General features: G+C 39.6%; 1 long non-coding RNA gene across 1 annotated transcript; it reads right to left on the reverse strand.

Annotated features, from left to right (window-relative positions):
* Nucleotides 1–1994: 1994 nt before the first annotated feature.
* LOC309689645 lies at nucleotides 1995–7805 on the reverse strand. Its single transcript, XR_014271482.1, has 3 exons — nucleotides 7658–7805; nucleotides 6234–6376; nucleotides 1995–2081 (listed from the first exon to the last, which is right to left on the reverse strand). It is a non-coding gene; the product is annotated as an uncharacterized lncRNA (long non-coding RNA).
* Between the last annotated feature and the right edge of the window lie 1901 nt (nucleotides 7806–9706).

Here is a 9706-nt window from a genome sequence, read left to right on the forward strand (position 1 = left end):
AATTAAAAGTTATTAAAAAAACATCTGTGCTTTAAACTCCCCCTCTTTTTGTCAGTCTACCAAAGTGTTACATGGAATTTTTACAAAAACATATTGTGTAGCGTTTGGTATCTGTGTTATTGATACTACAGTTTAACTACAAGCAGTGTCAGAAGTGCAATTAAAAGTACACTGATAATAAATCCACAATGTTGGGGAAAATACATTTCTTCTGTAGAGCAACATGCAATTCTTACTTCTTGGAAATATTTAGATTCAGTTGTGTCTTCATCAGCTAAATGCAGATGAATGGAGACGAGGTGTCCTCCAGTAAAGCAGCACATCTCTGAAACTGACGATATCTTTTTACTGACAGGATAAATTGTTTATATGTTAAATTAATGCAATTTAATTTAATTTGGTCGAGGTTATTACTTCCTCTCGAGAAGCAATAGCAAAGTTACAAGTTTTTGGTTTATTTTGATGAGTTTTGAACATTTTAAAAAACCTATTTACAAATATAAGAAACAATGGGCATGTGTACTTTTGAACATTATATCTTCTATCCTTTCTGTATAATTAAATCCACTAATTAAATTGCAAATATTTAAATTACTGATCTAGTATCCAGTTATTTACATATAAAAAAATAATAGCAGTAGTCTTTAAATAAAATAGCATATTGGACATTAGAATTAGCAAGGTTTCTGAGCATACACTTCTTTTTTTAAATGGTTTTGATAGTAAGTAGGCAGTGAGTGGACACTGGATCAAGTGATTTTTTTGTTTAATATCACACAAAGTTTAATAGTTTTAAAATTAAAAGTACAAAGAATGAATTTGAGTTAATATCAAGGTTTAAAAGAAAAAACAATACAGTATAAGTAGTTATGGTCTAATATTCCTAAAGGAATATTAGTGCAGTTATGCCAAATATAATGTGTGTTGAAACTAAAATTTCTAAAATTTCTTCTTGTACATCATATCAATATTTTAATATTTTAACATCAAACTGTTCAAGCTCCAATTTGCTGTGCATTTTTCATGACACCTGACCCTTTATACACATAAAGAAATTCATAACAGCCACAGCAAATTATTAAATAACAGTAATTTCTCTGATTGACCTGATGCTGTATAGCCTTTCTAGTTAAATGTAAAACACATGGAGCTAAACCCTTACATGCCAAAATGAATAAAAATGGATGCCAGCATTTAGGTCTGGGATCAGTGGGCAGCAGTGCCAAGGTGAAAGTGGCAACTCAGGACACACACTCACACACAAACCCCCACAAAACTGGGCTCACTGTGCCTCTAATGCATGACTGTGTGCCCCAGTTACATCTGGATGTCCACCGAGGAACTCCTCCGGGCCTTCAGACTCACAGTAAAAGTCAGCAGAGCCTGTGCAACCTTTTCCTGACCTCTGCCATTCTGCTCGCTGGGCTCTTGAGCTTCTGCCCGGCTGTCTCTTACTTTTTTCAGCACATAACACAGATCAACACAAGATCTGACAAACTCCTGCTTATGTGCAGCATCACAAACGACCAAGTGAGTTGGCTTGGTTTCGCAGCACATTCACCGCGCTGTTGCGCCTTGATGTATATTCTGTTTCTCAGTACGTACAAAGATGGCTAAGGGGGGCAGTTATGCCAAATCTATTTGTCAGTCCCTCAAGACAAGCAGAGACAGCTTCCCTAACAGGCTCTTAGAGCCCAGAATAGATGACAACTTTGACACTGTTGTATGATGTTTCAGTAGCACAGACGTGGAAGGCGGACTGCCTAGACTTGATGTACTGGAGGGTATAAGCCAACAGACGTATAAGAGGGACGGGGGTGGGGGTGGGGATCTATTTAAAAACAATCGTAGCTGTGTATCCACTGTGGGCTAAACAAAGGATTTGGTCTCATTAACTTACAAGTGTATACAAAAGCAGGCTAGTTCTTAAGTGAACATGCTGTCAAGGAGGCCGCTGAGAGGCAATGGCCCATTTTTTTTTGTTTTTTTCCCCAGTGCGTGCCCCTCCACTGCATTATATGCATGTACTGAGCATGCTCATCAGCATCTTCCCTCCATTCCCCTTCATCAAGTCCATCTTGCTGGCGGTCATGTGGATATGTCAAGAGAAAGAAAACAATAATCAACATTGACAAACAGCCCAGGCTGATGTTCCACAGAGCAGAAGTGATACCAGGAGGCTGGACACAGCAAATTATATTCCAAAAATACATTTTCCTGCAAATTCAACGATAGTAAAAATGAAAATTTTGTGTTCTGGCTCAGCTCAAGCATCACAACAATAATAAAAAAAGAATAACATTGCAGCGTGCTGATTTAAAACATCAACAGACTTCTGTTTTCTTGTGACGTTTCTTTATTTTATTTGAACCAAAGTGTTTAGTTTGAATCATTATTCTTTTTGTTTATGTTCAATATATTTGTTTATTTATTTTAAGGGCAGCAGGGAACACAGTTGCAATTTCTGTTAAATGACTCCCTTTTAAAATAAAATGATAAAAAAATGAATAACAAATGCTCTTTCAAAATAAAGCATTCGCATGGTTTAAAAAAGCACTTTCTAATAAATAAAAAAGGCAAAAGAAGAAGAAAAAAAGCATAGACAACACATAAAATCTCCAAATATAATAACTCTAAAAACCTTATTTGAATAAGACCGCTTTGCTTGTTTCACTGCTGGCATGAAAAACACAAATTAAAAAGTTATGCTGACTAAGACCCACAAATCAAACTGATCTCTAGACTTGTTAATTAAAGTTTCAAGGAAGATTTAAAAGGAGAAATTTCTCTGTAAAAAGTGACAAAATAATTCATGACCTTCAGTAGAAAGTCGTGTATTCCCTAAAGTAAAGTTCTTCAGACTGCTTTCAGTCTTCTTTCTGTTACATTTTACAAGCTGACAGCTGCACTTTGCCACGGTCAGCCTTTAGGAAGTAAAAAAAAATAGAAGCAAATTTACCACCAGATATTTTCAAGTTGAGATTATTTTTCTTTTCTGCACTTTCGAGGACCTGTTCAGAGTCTCTGTTGTATATTTTATACAGTTTACTTCTTAAACCTCAGCGCTGGTAAAATCCGTGACCGGAGGCTTTAGACTATATTTTTTTGTCCGTTTCATTTCCATGAATGTGGTGTCTCAGGGACACTTTGAGGGAATTTCTTCAAATTAGATTATGATGGTCAAAAATAAAGGTCGCTGGAATCTCTCAAAACACACTTTTGCTCATAGCTCAAGAATCCATGTGCTCGTTATGTGCTTTCCAAACTTTCCAGCAAACATTAAATAAAATCATGATGTGATATTTTTACATTATATTCCATTTACATTTTGCATCCATAGGTCAATATTCAACTTCATATTGTAATAAAATAATGTAAAATGTACTTCAGGCTTTGTATTCCACAAATATTTGAAGCAAACAGTTTTCCCTAATAATAATAATCCATAAATTAAATATAGGTAAATAGATTTTCTTAATTTAGTGGACTATGTTTACATTAATAAAAAATAATGCTGTTAAGAATTAAGCAGTAATTACAGTCCCTAAACAAAGGCTTGTGCATGGGTCTACTCTCCCTGTCCCCACTTGACACAAATATACAAATATTAATTTATTTAGTTTATTATAATCTATCATGAATTTACTGGTAGCGGTTCACATGTAGACAGTATGTAGACATTTATCTTGACTGGACAAAAGCAGTCATATTTTCTTCTAATATAACTTTTTATTTTTATGTTAAAGGAGTAAAGAAACAGTAAACGTCTCTTTACGATTATGAAAAAAACATTTCAGCTGTACTGTTGGTGGAAATGAGAGAGGACACCCAGAATGACCACTGAGGTTAGAAGGTAGATAAGGAAACAATTACTCCCTTACATTTTCTTCACATAGATAAAATAGCTTTTATTTTTCTCTGAGCTTCAACCCTTCAGCTAAGAAAACACCGTCCACTGACATCTAGGGTTGCCAACTCCCTGAAAAATAAATAAGGGACACCTCGTGGCCAGGGCCGGGCAACCCAGTTGTCTTCACCCTTCCCAGTGTGGTAGCTCTTTTTTTGTGTGTGTGAAATTATTTTTTAACCATTTGACTTGAATTTGATTTAAGCAGATGCATATTCTTTGTGATATGACCATATGGGAAACAAATGATCATTTAGCCATTTATTTTTAGCTCAAAATGACAACATTAACACAGTAAAACAGGTCTCTTTCTTAAACAGAAGCCTGTCATGCTTAACTTTTGAGAATATAAGTAAATCTTTCTTTAAAAGAACTTTGTCCTGCTTAACTTAAAATTATATAAATTAATAGAAAGCAATAGAACGAAAAATATTCTTGTAACAGTGCACATATAGTGCATTTAGTACAATTGGCTTCAGTTGAGGTATTATTTCAGCTTTTCTAATGCTAATCAGCTGCTCCTGTTTGTAAACCCGCTTGTTCCCATGATTACGCACCTTAACTCATCATCATTATTCATCTATGTATTACTTTTATGTAATAGTGATCTATTTGTTGTAATCATTTATCCTTGCAGTTGTTTATTACACAAAATAAATGATATTATCACACTTCTGGCCACATAGCGCTGATATTCACCGCACATGCCCATATTAACCTTAACCAGAGGGTTTAAACAACAAACCAGTGTTTATATACCATATCTGCTTCTGCCGTGGCCTGGTGGACAAAAAATTGGTTAAGGGTTCCCCGAGCTTTCACGCCCCTCATGTTCTTCTTGTGCCCACCACTAGAAGCATGCCTATGGAAAAAGTGCGCCGGCACACAGTGCAGTGCGCTTTATAGGTGTTATCGTGCACTTTCCCAGCCAGGTGTTTTCCTTTTCCCAGTCCTCCCTGTACTTTTGCAGCCTTTTTTTTCTTTCTCTGAGGGGAACAAACATTGCTGCTCTAATGCTGGGCTTACACTGTGCTATTTTTGGCCCATTTTGAGCCGATTTTTGAGTCGTGCGACCGATTTGGTGATCGGCCCGATTTTGGCCTTCATCGTGCATCGTGTAGTATACGTGGGGTAACGAGAAGCGATTAACGCCTCACGACCAGCTCCCGATCATCAATCGCTCGTGAGGGTGTCACCACAGCCGCTCACACTGCTCATGCGCAAACACGTAAACATCGGTGAAAAAGACGGCGCAGCACGGCTGTGCAGCGTGTGATCTGGACACAAGTGATGGAGGCACAACTTGTAGAACTTTGGAAAGCTCATCCGAGCCTTTTCGATGTGGCATCACAAAATTATCACGACCACAACAACCGTGAAAATAGTTGGATTTACACTGCTGCTCAATCACAGCTGCCTGATCATGTTTTTCATTAGCAATTTAGCAAAGTTGATGGTGGTGTGTCTGTGTGAGTGAAAGACAGAGAGAGAGAGCGACAGATTTTCTGTTATAACCTTCATGTTATGTTGGCACAGTGTGAGCACTCAGGTCGCATCAGAGCATCGGGCGGTATAGTGTGAGACCCTGCATCGTGACCTGCAAACTTCTAATCCCTGCGAGTCAATCGTGCAGTTTGAGCAAGAGCTGAATAACGTGACTGAAAAAAATCGCAGTGTCTGCCCAGCTTTAGGTGTACTGTCATCCGAGACGTGCACCGCAGTGTCGGCGTTTGTTTCCCTGTTGGCCATGCTTGTTGTTGTGGTCATCTGTTGTCTTCCGGTATTTTCTCCGCAAGCGACCTTTCCTCGACCAATGAGATGAGCGGTAATCTGAATTGTCATACTCGAATTGTCATAAGTGTGCTGTCAGCTCATTGGTCACAAAGCAGGAGAGGGGCTGGGAATTATGTTTTCAAACAAAGCGTTAATTCCATTAACATTTATAGACTACTTTTGATTCTCACTGTATTACGGGACAAAGTGCGTCCCTTATTAGCTCAATACGGGACGTGTACTTTTGTTTCTAAATACGGGACGATTCCGTTTTTTAAGGGACGGTTGGCAACCCTACTGACATCACCACCAACTGGATAGGATGCTTCAAGCTAACAAACAGAAACTCTCGTCTCATTTAGAGTGTTTAAGCTTTTTTATCAGGGAATAAAAAAGAAGTTAGCTGTTAACGCAGACACTATGAACTCTGAGTGACATCGAGTTCACAGAGAGGTTATTGGTTCAAATTAGCTGAAAGATTTGCAGGGCAAACTGATGCTATTTTTAAAAAAAAACTATGACAGACAACTTCCACTAGGGGGCAGTATATTACCTCAGTTTAGCAGAAGCTGCTGTTAAGAGCAGAGTAATGAATGAATAGAGCAGAGAGTGAGAGAGATATGACCCTCTAATGAACTGCAAATCTGCTGGGAGCTCAGCGGGGCATTGCTGACTGGTTAAATGCCAACGCTCCACCTGCAAGAAGAGAACAATGACAATGATGCATCTGTATGCGTGTGAGCGCCGCGAGCCTCTGTCTGAGTGTGTGTTTGCATGAGTCGGCCGGCGCTTACACAAGTGTTTGGTGAGATTTTGGGTGTGGCTAATCATGCTAACATGCCGCCAGCAGTGCAGCAAACACAAAGTCCCCCACATCCCCCACATTTCAGATGTGTCCACCGTGATATCTCTACTCATTCCTAGACGTGAAGGCCAGGGAACATTTCCCTCACAGATTAAATTAAGACTATTGAAGCCTTTTTGCTGCCAGATCACTTCTCTAAACAATTCCTTGGCCCCTCTTTTCTCTGTTCACTTTATGGAGGGGATTCTGTCTTTTGCATCTCACTTTTGGCTCTCTCCTGTACTTTTCTTCCATCGTTTTATTTCGTATCCTAACAAAAGCCAGGACTGCGAGGCACATGATTAGACCCCCACTAATTGGTATCAGATTCACAGGTTTGGATTGGCGCTGTGCTGGCTGGAGTCGATGTATTGCTTACATCTGCACAGAGAGCGGGTCGCTGAGAACCTGAGTGTGTCAAGCTGTTTGGCCAACCATCAGTTTCCCCTCAGAGTCATAGGCCTGCCATCGCGCACAGCGCTAGGGGCCAGCGCGAGTTCCAAGCACACACGTATGGGAGCTTTCATGTGCAAGCCAAACTCTGATCAGAGGACCTCCATATTGACACCTTTCATGGTCTGTTAGCACCTTGACAGTGAAGAAACAGGACAGCTGAGATAGCTGCAGTGTGACGGGAAGAAACCAACCGGTGTGGAGGGAAAGCTGTGGTTAACGGAGGCGGGGTGGACATGGGGATTAGGGAGCAGGGGGTCTGCCATATTTCCTGCATTCATAGCCCCCAGACATAGAAACCCGCATACACAGACTCTCACACAAAATATAAACATAAAATTCAGGCACACACACTCGTACTTGTTGGCACTAATGCGCTCTGTAAGTGTGCCTCGTGTTTTCGGTGTGTTTTTGTGAAATGAAGGACGACTTCGTGCCACCGAATTTGCTTTGGCAAGGCACTGCAGTTTGTTTTGACTTTATCGCCTCGGCATGAGCTGGCAGACAGTGGAGGGCAGTGGCTGGGGCCTGGGGTGGACTGCAATGTTGCGCAGAAGTGATGGCAGTAGCAAGGAAACGAGAATGAAGAGGGGAAAAAGAACAGAACATGGGGACATGTGTATGCTCACGTAACGCATCTGTCTTCCCCGAGAGACGTCCTTGACCCACAAAACACTTACCTAGCGTGTTGTCAGTGGCTAAAGGATGATTTGTGACCATTAAGCTAGTGGAGTGATAGCATGCTCACGACAGCACACGGTAAACTCCTGGGACCCTGCCATTGGATATGAGCAAGCCACAAGGGGTTTCCTGCCAATAGTCTGACAGCTTCTGCCCACCCCTCTTTGGTTAACCCCTTATTTAACCTGACAAGTTCACCAGGAATCCATGTTTGTTTATCATAAGGGGCCTGTGAAGGTGAGTGCAGGGCTCAGGACTGGACACACAGCTGTGCTATTATACCAAATCTTGTCAAGTAGCATGAAAGTAGCAGCAGATCCAGGGCAAGCCCAAAGTCTATTTGCACTAGTTCTGATTTCCAGTGCTTGGTCCATGACTGGTTGGTTGGGGAGAGTGCTACGCTGATATCTAAGGGATAATAGTGAAAGGTTTTCAGTGAAGTTTTAGTAAATTTGTGATATAATACTGTATGGAGAGGCCCATAACATAATCAACATGCGCTTGCCTTTGTATTGTTTCAATGTAAGCATATCCCATTGGTGCCATAAATAATAAAGGTCATTATAGTTAAATAAAACTAAAACTAAAAACTAAAATTGGATGTGACAAAAACATTTTAGTTAATCTAAATAAAAATAAAAACTACTGTCTTGTAAGACATTAAAACCAACTGAAATGAACTTGGGAAACCTAAAATAAAATTAAAATATAGTAGAAATGTTATTTCTTTATGTGGATGTTTTTGTTAGGTTAATACAGTTTTATCACATCTTGCCTGCAAAGGCTTTGATTAATGTGTTTGTTGAGACTCCAGATGTCTACAAGACTGAGAATCAACTGCTTTCAAAAAATTATGTTTTTTTTTATTGTAATACTTGTTTTCCTAAACATTAGCTCTCACATATTCCCTCCATACACTAAAAACTAAAAAAGACTAAAAAAAAAGGAATAAATAAACTGAAATGGGGAAGGCTGCTCTGGAAACTAACTGAAACCGAACTGAATTAAATACAAAATGTCAAAATAAAATAGAAAACTAATTAGAAAATAGAAAACCTGACAACAATTTAAAACTAAAAAAATACTGAGGCAAAAAGAGAGTCTACATTATATCAAAATACTTTGCAGGTCATGAAAAGTTCTAGCAGTGTTGCAGTCCATGCTGGCTGATAGCAGTCATAAATAACTTAGCATTCATTCGTGAGAGCAGAGCGCAATACTTATTCATTCTGCAGAGCTCTCGAGTTAGTTGGATGAGTAGACCTGACAACTTTCTTGTTAACTATCTCATCTCAGATTTCGCTCATTACACCCCCTGCTAGTATTCTCCAGGCATCTTCCTATCAATGTGGAGACCTCTTACTGCTTTCCTGCAGCTTTGCTGCCGTTTCCCACTACTTCCCCTAACTCAGTTTTCACTGAGTTTCCTGTTGCTCCGCCTCCGTTTACTTATCGTTCCACTGTCAGTAGGTGATGGCAGCCACCACCCTGGGGAGCAGAATGTGAAGCTCCAAGTAATGGGAGAGGACTTGAAAGTGATTTACAGTTGAACTGGGAAGGGCTGAGATGGGCTGACGTATGCTTCAAGACAGATGTAAAAATTTAAGGAGCAGAAGACTTTTTGGACAAACAGGATGGGGAACCCACGCATCCAAAAACTAAAGACAGAAAACAGACAAAAGATTTCTTCTTGTTCAAAGTCAGATAGAGATCTTTTGTTCCATTAAATTTATTCCAAACTGTAGCGTTTGGATGTTTTGTCAGATTTTTTGTTGTAATGTCTTATGATTTTTTCCCAACCATTTCAAAAGAGTTGAAGAGAGAGAGAAAACCAACTCTGTTGGTGATTCAATATCGACTGAGATGGTGACTGTTGCCCAGTGCAACACTATATCTGCCTCGTCACTGCACGCAGAAAAGAAGAAACTGGGATTTGTTTTAATGTTACATTTTGCTCCTAATATCTGCAATCGAACAGTTTTAAAGAGCTATGAGCTATATGGTTATTTGCAACAGTGACTGGCCCCAACTGATTTGGCCAGCTTTTA

The sequence above is a fragment of the Aulonocara stuartgranti genome, assembly GCF_965226115.1.
Source record: "Aulonocara stuartgranti genome assembly, chromosome: 15".
In the NCBI taxonomy this organism is placed as follows: Eukaryota; Metazoa; Chordata; class Actinopteri; order Cichliformes; family Cichlidae; genus Aulonocara; species Aulonocara stuartgranti.